Raw genomic sequence first — 13,997 nt, forward strand, 5'->3', positions numbered from 1 at the left:
TTGAAGATGTAATGTGTCGTTCTTTTTTGTATGCTTGAACGTAAATTTGGTATAATAATTGTTTTACAAAAAGTTGGTGTAAAACGGGGGGTGGGGTCCGATCCAGATCTTATATAGTTTATAGTTCCTCCTGAGGTCAGACCTATCGGTATACCAAATTTCATGTAAAATGTATAACAATTATATAGAAAAAAGTGAGCATAAGAGGAATCGTGACGTCCAATCATGATATTATACAGCCTATTGTTCCACTTAGAATAGAACTATTAGTGTTCTAAATTTCATGTAAATCGGTTCAGTAGTTTGGCCGTGAAAGCGTAACAAACAGACAGTCTCTTTCATATAATAATAGGATAGGATAGTTTTATAAAAAGTGGGCGTAGAAGGGGGTGTGGCATCAGTTCAAGATATTATATATATCCTATAGTCCTTTTCGAGCTTATACCTATCGGTATGCAAAATTTCATGTAGATCGGTTTAGTAGTCTTTGCATATTGTGATTGCAAAATTGGTGTAATAATAGTTTTACAAAAATCATGATCTTATATAGCCTATTGCTCCTTTTGGGGTTAGACCTATTAGCGGTCCAAATTTCATGTAAAACGGTTGAGTAGTTTTGACGTGAAAGCGTAACAAACAAACAAACAGTCTGATATATATTATACAGTAGCGAGCACAAAAATTGCAACGCGTGACGATATGATCTTCGATTTCGCCTGTTTCGAAATAACGGTAATCAATCCATCTCTTCTTTTTGCTGTTTATTCTCTTAACTCAGAGCTTCCAAACAAGCAAAATTTTGTTTCAATTTCTATTACGCAAAGTGAAATATTTTATATTTGCTGAAAAAAGTGAACTTTTTTCGCGAGCACAAAAAATGCAACGCAATGAAATAACAGTAAATTTATGATTTTTATTGCGTTTTGAATGAAAGTTTTTTGAAGAAATTATACGATTATTATAAGCAGTTATTATCTAATCAAAAAAAGAACTATTATTAAAGGATAAGAATCCATGCTTGAAATTGGTTCGTTCTTTTGAGTGAAAAATTTGGCGTAAATCGATATGAATCACGATTTCACTTGAAGAAAAGCATGGAAAAGAAATAGATAATGGTTATCTATGAAAAACTTCTACTTTTAAAGACCGTCAGGTGATTAAATTGTTCAAAATCGTTTCACGAAAGATGTCAGTGGACAAAGGGGCATATGGGTGACTCTATTGGAGTTCACATTGATCGCGGAAGTTTTAATAAAGTGTATTTAGCTTGGAAAACGTTTTAATAAGGAACTACTCATCAGTAGAGTCAAGAAAAACAAGCCCCGCTATTTTGCGAAACGTATCAGCATTGGTCAAGTGAACAGCGGGTTAAGGTCTTATGTGACGACGTGAGCAAATAAAATTTATTTGGCTCCGATACCATAAATGTCTTACTAGATGGCCTAGACAAAGACAATATATTCGTCTAATGGTCACATATGTCGAAAAATCCATTTTGGAGTGATGCAAGAAGCGAGATTTTCGAAATGAAATCACTGATTATATGCCAAGCATTAACAGTACCACCTGACCAATGCTTAACACATTTCTCAAACTCAAAGCGATACTTTTTATTGACTCTACTAATCTGGGATTCCTTTCTGAATCATTTTCCATGCAAATTACACTTTGTTAAACCTTCTGCGGGCAATTTGAACTCCAATAGATTCACCCATAGCTCATTTTCGCAACTAGCACGTCCACTGACATCTTTCGTGAGGCGATTTTGAACAATTTAATCATGTGACGGTCTTTAAAAGTTGTAGTTTTCCATAGATGGCTACTATCTGTTACCTTTCCACGCTTTTTCTCAGGTGAAGTCGTAATACAATCGATTTACGCCAAATTTTTCACTCAAAAAAACGAACCAATTTCAAGCATAGATTCTTATCCTCTAGAGCTTTAATAATAGTTCTTTTTTGATTAGATAATAACTGCTACTACTATAATGCTCGTATTGTATAATTTCTTCAAACAACTTTCATTCAAAACGCAATAAAAATCATAAATTTACTGTTATTTCATTGCGTTGCATTTTTTGTGCTCGCGAAAAAAGTTCACTTTTTTCAGCAAATATAAAATATTTCACTTTGCGTAATAGAAATTATTTCTTTCAATTATTTAATTCTGAAGGCTATGACTTTTCCTTAAAGTTTTTCTTTGTAAATTAACACGTGTTTTAAAGTAGGCTTAGTAAGTGATCATTGCATGTGGTTATTGCGATTTTGTGCGGTTTGATTTTTTTCGATAAATTAAGTGATTGTGGCCTACTTTAAAAACTAAAAAAGCTATACAAATCCAAATTTTGACCGTAAGAAAGGAAAAGGGGCTATAAGAGGTTGGGTGAACATTGAATATACTACTGTTATATATCAGGAATAAGTATTATAAATTTCATTTGCAACTTCCTGCAACTCTAGTAATTAGAGCATTTTTAACGACTTCATCTATTACAAATGCTGAACTTTTCCATATATTTCAACTTCATAAAAATAGAGAACGGGACGACATAATATCAATAGTACAAAATCAAATGGAGGAGGGAAGGGTCAATTATAGACTGAACTAAATAAAATTTGACAGAAGGATTTTACCGCCTATAAAACCTGTTTATGTTAATATTTATGTTTATGCTGATATTTATCACTCAGTTAAATCCTTTTTCTTAAGGATCCTTATATAGGGGAAAGGGTCAATTGTGGACCAATTGTCATAAACTTTGATACACATATTTATGTTCATATAAAACATGTTTGTGTCGAATTCCATTGCTAGACAAATATTTTAAAGCCAGTAATGAGTGTTAAAGTAATTTTTTGAAAGGAACCTAATATGGGAGGTAGGGTCAATTATGGACCAATTCTCATAAAATTTTATAGTGAAATTTAGGTTCCTATAAAACTTGTTTGTGTCCAATTTCATTGCCATAGAGATATTTTTAAGCCAGTAATGAGCGTTAAAGTAATTATCTGAAGGGGACCTTATATGGTAGGTAGGGTCAATTATGGACCGATTAACTATAAGAAACATTTGTGGAAATTTTCAGCTATTTATCTAAAGAAATAAAGAAGTTATAGATTTTTGGCCGGAATTTACCACCGTGCATTGGTTTAATGTGTAGCATGAAACTTCGAAGTTTCATGCATTAACCATATGCATTCTTTTTGATAACCTAAAAATTTCTTTGATACATGGTAGAGTACCAAACAAAACTCGTTTAAGATTTTGGTGGAGACCAGTAAACTCAGGAGCGGAGTTCGGGATTTCCAGCTTCCTATACAAAGGTATAGGTCGGATTGGCAGTTCTTGGACGAGGCTCTTTTAGGCGAAAGCCGTAATTGGTGATGGCATTATGAATATTTCGAGGCCAAATAATCCCTCCTTAGTGGTATCATACTGTTAAGGGGGCAACTTAAAATTAAAACAAACAAGATGGGGTACGAATAAATAAACAAAACCTAAGGAATATAAAAGGGAATTTGAATCATATTTGAAGAGCAACGAAAATGAAAAACTTAAAATTATTGATAACACTCAAAAAGCTTGTGAAAAAAATGTACAAGCAGTAAAAGACAATTAAAACAGTTATAAAGAAAAATGTAATAACCCTGCTAGCAACTCAACTAACTTTACATGCATTAAAAGCCGACTTTTTCATCAACTAGTTATGGTTGATTCTTGGATTATTTTTAATGGAGTCAACTGACTATTTAAAACGGCGATGTCCTACGCAGTAGTCAATTGTCCGACTCTGCATGACTTTTCAACTAGCATAAAGTTAGTTACTAAAAAATTAGCTTAAAGGTAACTCTTTATTAACTAACTTAAAGTTAGTTGCAGTTAAGTCAAGTAATAGTTTTCTTTTGTATTCCCTACTGTATTAATTAATTAAATTTTAATTAAATATATTTAAAATTTAACTACTAGTTATCTAAATTACATTTCGCTTTAATACAAGTTATGATATTAGTTCGTTAAAATTAATAGACATCAGTTTTCTTCAGGGGAACTAATAATAACACCGGTATCCATAAAATTATGAATGACTAGCATACCCTGGGTGCTTCGCTACCCTAACTTAAATTAAATACATTCAAAATTTTGTTTACTTTTATAGAAAATTGATTAAACATTTTTTTAATGTTTCAGTTTTATACATTCAATATCACGTGATTAAATTCGCATTCAGTAAGAAGCTTGTATTTTTAGTTTCATTCATTTAGCTTCCACATTATAGAAAATTTCGAAAGTAATATTTGAAAAAAGTACCATAAAATACCTCTAATAGATCATCATTTAATAAAAAATTTTATGTTTCTGTGTTTAATATGATATACAACTCAAAAAATATAATTTGGTGAATGAAAAAGTACCAAAAGTCCCTTTCAGTAGATACTCATTCACTAAGGTCCCTACATTTTAAATTTTATTTTCAATATCTATGTTCAATATCGTAAAAATATCAAAAAGTACCATCGGAAAAACGAAAAAGTCTCTCTCAATAAATTCTCATTTAATAAGGACCGTGTGTTCCGGTTAACCATTATAAAGAATCTAAAAGGTACCATTTGAAGAATAGAAAAGTACCAAATAGTTCCCACTTACAGAATATTATTCAGTCAAGACCATGTATGTTAAAATTAATGTTCCTAGGTTGAATATTTTAGAAAATTTATGAGATAAAAAGTACTAAAAAGTTGTCTTTTAAAGAATCTTATTCAATGAGGACCGTGTATGTTTAATAATCATGTGTTTTGAGTTCATATTAAAGAACATACATAGAGTATCATTTGAAGGAAGAAAAAGTACCAAAAGTGAAATAAATTTTACCTAAGTGGAAAGAACTAATAAAATGTTTCGTATTTAAATCTATATATCACAGATAAAACTCAAACGATTCAAATCTGCATTCATTTGTTCCAGAAAAATTGTGCTTTCAAAAAGGTACCAAACAATTTATTCGAATAATATACCAATAGCTTATTTTGTGTGACTAAATAAACTACTTTTTGAAATTTTATAAAAATTGGCTCAATGAGTTTGAATAAAATTAAATTTCCCGTTTTTTCCCTTTTTGGTACTTTTTTCCCCAGTGAAATAGCAAAAATTTTATTACAATAAATATTACAGTTAGTCCGTAATTTAATAGGAATAATTCAATAAACCGAAAAAGTTTTCTTAGTGTGCTAAAAAAAAGTACCATAAATACAGTTTTCTCCCTTTTACACCCAAAAAGGACTGAATTTTAAAAAAGTACGAAACAGGTGTCTCATAATTTTGGGAGATGTATCCAAAATATTTATAAAAATTTGATTATGTTAATTATTTCAAAAGTAATAAAGTACCAAAAAAGGTACCAATATCACTTTTGTTACACATTTTTACCCCTTAAAAGTACGAATTTCAAAAAAGTGCCAGACACCCATCTGCTCATTTTTAGAGTAGATACAGGTGCATTTAAATTTTTTCTTGTATCACTAATATTGTGTAAGATAATTAAGAAAACCTGTTTTACCCGTTTTTCCCCCTTTTTATCCTTAAATGTACAAATTTCCAAAAATCCCTCCTTAGTGAATCTACATAACCAAAAACACATCTACTGTCAAAATTTCATGATTCTAGGTTCAGCAGTTTGGGCTGTGCGATGATGAATCAGTCAGTCAGTAACGCTACTCTTTTATATATATAGATTTGTTCATTATTTCCATGATTCCCATTGATCCAAATATAAAATAAATTTTAAAATGTTATGTGTAATGTTAAGTGTTAATGTATTATATTTACAGTATTAATCAGCAGAATTTAGAATGAAATATTTACAGTCTTATGCAAAAAAAAACCTTATTATGACCTTAAAGTGTACATTAGTTAACAACGACTTTTAGCTTAATAATCCATTATTAAAAAAATATATGCAAAAACAGTATTTTAACTAAAATACATTTTAATGTTTTTTTTTAGATTTGATGCTGGCAATACCATTATTTTATTCTGTCAATATTTTCATAATGTTGTATATGAACGATTATTAGTTCATTTGGTATTCGTGTCTAATATTATTTTTTTATGCTTTTATATAAAATAATTGTTTTTAATAACATAAAAATGGGGTTGTATTTGTTTATTTAATAAAAACAACGTATAAATCAAATAAAACAACTAATGTAATTGCAATATTATATTTTGATTAAAGAAAGTAATCGAGTAAAGTTTTCTTTAAATTTGCATTGATATTTTACACATCACTAAACTATTTTATAAACAAAATTTATATTTTTGGCAAAAAGGAAAGAAAAAATATGGAGACAAAGCCTGAAAATAAAAGGAAAAGTGTATCCATATTGTTTTTTATTTATTTATTTTTTATAATTTTTTTAAAAAATTAACACAACAATATTTTTCACAAAACGGCAACAGTTATAAATTGTAATAAAATAATGACATTTGACTTTAATATAGGTTTAAAGTACGGTTGAACCATTATTAACTTTCGTATATTTAACAATGGTTTACTACATGTATTTTAAGCTAATTATCGTTTTTGGATATACTTTTATCGAATTTAGCTTAACAACGGTTAGTAAGCATGTTTAGTAAGCATAATTAATTTTTCCAATTTTCTGACTCTAATTTCACAACGTATACAAGAAAATTATAAAAATTTAAAACAAAATTCCAAATAATAAAGAAACATGAGAAAACATTTCGAAACAAAATGCTCTCCAGATAATTTTGGGGTACTCCCGCATTATATGATAGTTAGCTTGTAGCTAGTATTTACAAGTCGGTTGTTTACGTTAATAAATACCAAATTTTGGAACATTTCTGCATTACATTGTTGTTCGTTTATAGTCAGTCTACTAAAGTTAACAAATAAAATCATAATAATAGAGAAACAAGAGAAAACATGTTGAAATACAATTAAATCTCTCCATATAATTTTGAGGCACTTCTGCATTACATTATAGTTAGCTTGTAGTTAGTATTTAAAAGTCGGTTCTTTACGTTGCCAAATACAAAATTTTGGGACAGCTCTGCATTACATTGTAGTTAGCTTATAGTCAGTCTGTAAAAGTAAACTAGAAGTGAATTTTTCTCGTAGTCGACTACAAAATTGCTGGCAGGGAGCATAGAACAAACAAATACAAAAATGTGCAATGAAATAAAAAAAGTAATAAAACAAACAAACGAAAAACAAAACAAAATGTCATATGCAGAGACAATAAAAAAAGCAGTGATTCCAGATGAAAGTAAACAAGTACCTCTAATTGTTAAACCTAAAGAAAGACAGGATGTTGAAAAAACAAAAGAAGAATTAAATAATAAGGTTGATCCAGTGAATTTAAAAATAACAAAAATATAAAACAGAAAAAATGGGAAGAAATAATACAAAACGAAAATATTGAAGAAAGAAAAAACATAAGAAATGCAATTCAAATTAAACTAAATGAAAATTATGATATTAAGGTGCCCAGGCCAAGAAATTTCATACTAAAAATAAAGGACATAAGTTTTGACTATACGGATGATGAAATAATAGAAAAAATTAAGAAACAAAATCCTATAATAAATGGAGAATTAAAATTAATACAGAAATACGAATATAAAATTAATGATTTTTTTCATTTTATTTATTCTTTATTGAATCTTTCGTAATAGAAATTTACAATAATTATTAAAATCTTAACCTAAACTATGACTAACGTTGTTACTGCCACTGCAGTTTCAACACAAGTTCTCGATTTGATTATCTGACAAGATCCAGGGTTTCCATTCACCTCGTGGTATGCGCACAATTAGGACGAACGACGAATTTCGCTTAACACGACGAACGATTCCACAAAAAATTGTTGCGTAAATTCGTCGATTGGAATATAATAAAACATTACGCACTGCGAATATTGCTTTCAATTCTCTGCTTTTCTTTGTTTTTATTTTTAACTGCATATTCTGCATTAAAATTGCACTATTTTTGGTTTTAGATCACAAACAAATTATTATTTAAATTTCTTAATTTTCAAATAAACAATTTTTGTAACATACAGGTTGGGTGACCATATTTACTAACCAAATATTATTAATCGGAAATAAAAAAAAATATTTTGGAATATTTCTTCATTTTTGCATTCAAAAATAATTATATTAATTAGAATAGTATACATGTAATTTATATACAGATAAATATACAAGAAAACGCTTTTTAGAACAAAAATTTACTTTATTTAAAAAAAAATAAATTAAAACTAGAAATAAAAACGGTTACTCTAAACCCACGATCGGCATATCCTATACACTGTGTATTTTGAAATTGTTTGGTGAGAAGAGGTATATAAAATACAGCTAAAAAAATCATTGAAATCGTTTTGTGCGAAAGAGAGGGAAATAGTTTTTTGCTCGTGACGCCTCTGTATACCCTGTAGTCTCCTATGAGCTGTCATTGAAGGAGGTTGTGTTATCGATCGTTTCTTGCCTTTGCAATGAAAATGAACGAAAACATATTAATGCAAGGATGGATAATTCTAATTATTGTTGTACTTTTTTAGCATCTACACTACATATTATGTAGTTTTTAGAATTATAAACTTTTTTAAATGTTTTTTCTTACAACTTAAGTAGCAAATTACAATAATTTACCAATATATACATGTATATATTGGTAAATTATTGTAATTATGTTAAATCTTTACCCTTAATAGGTATATATTTTATTAAAAACTTAAAAAGCTCATATTTCTATTTCAATATTTAAAATAAATAAATAAATTAATAAAAATATTAGTTTTGTTTTAGATTAATATTATTTCTAAATTTCAGTTTTCCAAGCATGTCTTGTTGTGAAGATGAGAGTACAACTATTTTTTATTTCTTTTTTTTTCGCTCTTACACTTATGCAACAAAACAAAACAATTTATATGAAAAATGAAGTGAAGTGAGGGGAAGGGATTTACAAAATAACCCCCTTAGTGTGTTCTATATCTGACGACGAAAATTCGTTCCGAAAAATTCGTCGTTCGTCCCAATTGTGTGTATAGCATCAATCGTCAATGACTCAAACAGCACCAACTCCTGGCATGGGGATTTGACAGGTAGGTTAATCTGGAGAGTTTGATCTCCTGACGTATTATGAGGACATTGAAATCACTGTGAATATTACTGTTGCGAATGTTATTGTCCTTAACAGTGCTGACAGCTTTCTTTGCAATTTTTCAACATTAGGTGAGGATGCTGTTCCCCATAACGGTTTAATGACAGTCTTGTACAAAAGTACTTTGTACTCTAAGTCTAGATCAGACCGTGGGCCAATTAGCCAGTGAAATTGAGCTGACTTTAATTTTATTTGTGTAACCTTAGCTTCAATATGGTGGTTCCATGTTAAACGGCGATCAAGATGGTTACTAAGGTATCTCACATGGCTCTGTTTTGGAATTTTGACGTTGTTTATCTGTATTGGAGGACAGTTTTCTCGTCTTAGAGTAAATGTAACGTGAGTACATTTTGTTGCATTGACTTTTATGTTCCATTTGTCCAGCCATTTTTCCAATTCGCCAATGTGAGTCTGCAGTTGTGCAGAAGCTATTGAAGGGTTTCCATGTATACTTACAAATACGGTATCGTCCGCAAATGTAGATGTGTGAGTCAGTGCGCTCGATGGCATATCTGCAGTATATAAAATATATAGGAATGGACTGGAATACTTCCCTGGGGTACTCCAGCAGATATTTTACGACGTGAAGAGATCACATCTTTAGATCTGATTTGAAAAGATCTTTCATATATGTAATTTTTAAGCAGTTTATGAACATTCGCAGGTAGTAATGTGATAATTTTGTGTATTAGTCCATCGTGCCAGACTTATCAAAAGCTTGAGAAATATCTATGAATAATGCTGAGCAATATAGCTTGCTATCGAAGGCCTTCCGAATAAGAGTGGTTATTCGATGTACCTGTTCGATAGTGCTGTTTCTTCTGAAACCGAACTGATGATCAGGAATAATGCAATCATCTTTAAGGTGTACTATAAGGCTTTCGAGCAATAACTTTTCGAAAAGTTTTGAGAATATAGACAACAGGCTAATGGGACGGTATGAAGTCACTTGAGTGACATCTTTTCCCGGTTTTGGTATCATAACTATCTCGGATATTTTCCATGAGATAGGAAAATATCCAATACGTAGCATCGAGTTAAAAATGAACAAAATAATTCTCAGTGCTGAATTGGTAACAGGTTACTTATCATGGTGGTACTAATTTTATCTATACCAGGTTATTTTCCTGCATAAGACCTTTGATTGTCGTCTTAATGGTAGAGAGCCGGAATTTTAGTGGGCGTGGAACCTCTTTATTTATAATGTTAGCACTAATATATGAATTTGTGTCATTTTGAGTAAACACATTCTCCAAGTGATTGGCGAGTGCTTCAATTTTTTCTGAGGTATTTCTTGCCCATTCAACGTTCTGGAGGCGTATGGGTGACTCATATGCAATAGGGCATTGCATATTTTTGACAGCCTTCAAGAGACTATATTCTGTTTTCTTAGTTGTGTCTAAGTTTTTGAGATAATTTCTCAGATTAGATTCCTTATTATTTTTTAAGGCGATGTGGAATCTTCTTTGGTACTGATTAAGTTTAACCTTTGATGTTTTGTGGCAAGTGTGAGCTAATATACATTTTATACTTTAACTAGTTAGTCTGGAGGCCAATAGATATGGCGATATTGTTTCTAACAATTGCCTACCTTTGGGAGTAATGAGGCGAGAGCCCCAAAATGTATGTTTTGCATTATAATCACCAGTTGCTATAAATCTTGGACCATGAGTTTTAAAGTATTCGAGAAACTGCTCTTGATTAGCATTATACATAGGAGGACTATATATTGAAGATATTGTAACTCTACTATCTGGTATATTTATAGATGTGGCCTGGATGTGTTCCATTTTGTACTCTGGCATTGGAAAATGCCTAATATTTGTTCTCACTAAAATAGCTGTTTCGCCACAAGCTCTACCACTTGGATGTTTTGTGTCATAAGTGTAGTATCCGTTAATTCTGAAACTATTATTTAGGGTAAAGTATGTTTCAGAGACTAGTAGTACATCAATATCTTGAAGCAGCAGGAATTGTTGCACATGCTTATGTTGGCTAAGGCCATTAGCATTCCAAAAATAAATTCTTAGAGAATTCATTTTTTATTTAGCAGGATCTGCATGAGCATGCTTTGATTCTGCATCAATTGTTGAAACATATTTTGCATGTTTATCATGAAACTGTTCATGGTTTGAATTAGATTCTCAATGGAGCTTTGAGAATTTGTTTCGGGTACAGGTACACCAATGCTGGCATTTTAGCACTTTCAGTGCTAGATTTAGCATTTTGCATCGTGAAAATGCATTGGAGTTTTTTAAAATTATGCTAAATGCTTTTTAGCATAATTTGCTTGACAAAAAAAAAATTAAAAAATATTTATAGGTTTTCTATTAAAAATTAAGTATAGTTTAACTGATAAAAATATTATTCAAAATCTATGGTTGTATATTACAAAACAGCATTATGGTGAACAATTAAGAGTGTTATATTCGGCTGTGCCGAATCTTTATAATTTATTTACTATATAAATCGATACATGCTACCATAATTTAATCATTTATTGGATTTATTCTAAACTGTTTTATCATATATAAATCGTAATATAGTCAGGGTGATGGTAATACTTGTTTTATCATATTTTTTTATGATTTGATTTCCTCTAAATTTACTTATGATATGGACCGATCCCAAAAAAATTTGACAATTAGAATTATGTTCCTATAAAACTTGTTTATGTCATTGCTTTACTATTATTTTGAAGCAAGTTATAAGCATTATAGTAATTTTTTAAGGGGACCTAAAATAGGGGTAGGGTAAATTTTGGACCGATCATCATAAAATTTGGTAGAGAGATTTATGTTCCTCTTAAACTTGTTTATGTTGATTTTCGTTGATTTACTGGAATTTTGAAGCAAGTTATAGGCTTTAAAGTAATTTTCTGAGAGGAACCTTATATGGGCCGATCTCCATAAAATTTGGCAGATAGATTTTAGTTCCCCTAAAGCTCCTTAATTTTGAAAATTTTATCGGTGAAAATGCAGCTAATGAATTGTTTATTTTTGTATTGTCATTACTCGTTTCGCCTTTTTCTAATGCCGCAGTTGAAGGGCTTTTTATTTCAAAGGCTATAATTAAAAATAAAATTCGAAATCGTATTTAAGCTGAATTTTTTTGTTCAATAATACAAAAGAATTGAAATTCGAAATGCGTGCTGTTAAGTGGCCTTAATCATAAACAGTTTTTAATTTTACACAAGTATAAATCAAATTTTTATGGAAATTTAGTATTAAAAATCTTTTACAAAATAAAATATTGTTTATGAATATATAACTAATTATATTGCAATTAAAATAAGATCATTTGAAGAATATCAAAATATAGATAATGATGAAGATATAGTACTAGAAATATTGTAGTCATGCATATTTTGAAATTCATTTTCTGGCAACACTGCAAACCACATATAAAAAAAACAAAAGTGTGTTAGCAAAAAACATTCAGCTGCTCTGTTAGCACTACCTTATAATTAATATACCATGGTGTTATTCAATCAGCTGATTATTTATACCCTCCACCACCATCAGTGATGATAGAGGGTATATATAAGTTTGACGTTCCGTGTGTAACACCAAGAAATATTCATCGAAAGTATATATATTCAGGGTCCTTATGAAATTCTGAGTCGATTTAGCTATGTCCGTCTGTATTTTTGCGTAAAACACGCAAATCAACCAAATTCACCCAAAATATTTATTATTATCCTAAGCAGTTTGGTATTGAAAAATCAGCAAAATCGGTATGAGTAAAAATTTCACACTACCTCGAAAAAATACGTTTTTTTCTTAATTCTTTCGAAGTTTTCTCAGAAACTACCAAAGATATTTCGATGAATTTTGTCACTCAATATTTTTTCAAGGCAATAATCAATTATGTTCAAAATCTTTGCAATCGATCTAATATTTCCCATAGCCCTCATATAAAGGTATATATTCCAGGAAATTTGTTTATCATTAAAATAACTCCCTCAAATATAACGGTATCAACACATAATTGTGTATATGCAAATATAATATGAACAGAAATCATAATGTCAACGGAGATCTCAGTAGGTCCACAATTGGTCATAGCTCCCATATAAGGTCCCCTTCCGAAAATTACCTAAACGAACACATTTCATTGACAAATATAGCTATTGTGATAAAATTCGAGTTTAATATGTTTCGTTTACATACAAATCATTCCTATATAAAGTCCACTTCCCAAAATCACCTAAACGCACATGTTTCATTAATTAATAAAGCTATTGGAGTAAAATTAGACTTGATCTTATTTGCATATAAATCACTATACGAAATTGTTTCCCATATAAGGATCATTTCATTATAGGTATAAAATTTGACATAAATGTGTATTTTGTATATATGTATGTATATAAATCATTATACGGACCGGTCCATAAGTTGTCTTAGCTCCCATATAAGGTTAACTTCTGAAAATCAGATAATACCACTTAATTCGTTATTAAATGATTATATCCGGATAAAATTCGACATGAGTATGTTCTGTATATAGATAAATCATTCTATTAAAATGTTTTCGAACTGGACTATTAATATAAATTTGTCTGGACCCAATCAAAATTAGTTCGACAAAAATTTTGGCAAGTTATCTAAAAATTAGATAGTTAAATGGATTTAAAAAAATAGCTTGCTGGTGGAGGGTATTTAAGATTCGGCATAGTCGAATATAGCACTCTAACTTGTTTTTTTCTTCACTTGACTGGTACGTACCAAGATATAATAATTATAAGGTGTCGTCGGCGAATTCAGAAATACGGAGCGAATTCATTTTAATTTTTATATATGGAGTTTGA

Source organism: Lucilia sericata, unplaced genomic scaffold (assembly GCF_015586225.1).
Source record: "Lucilia sericata isolate MDLA Ls3-8-SP2 unplaced genomic scaffold, ASM1558622v1 Contig000027F_arrow, whole genome shotgun sequence".
In the NCBI taxonomy this organism is placed as follows: domain Eukaryota; kingdom Metazoa; phylum Arthropoda; class Insecta; order Diptera; family Calliphoridae; genus Lucilia; species Lucilia sericata.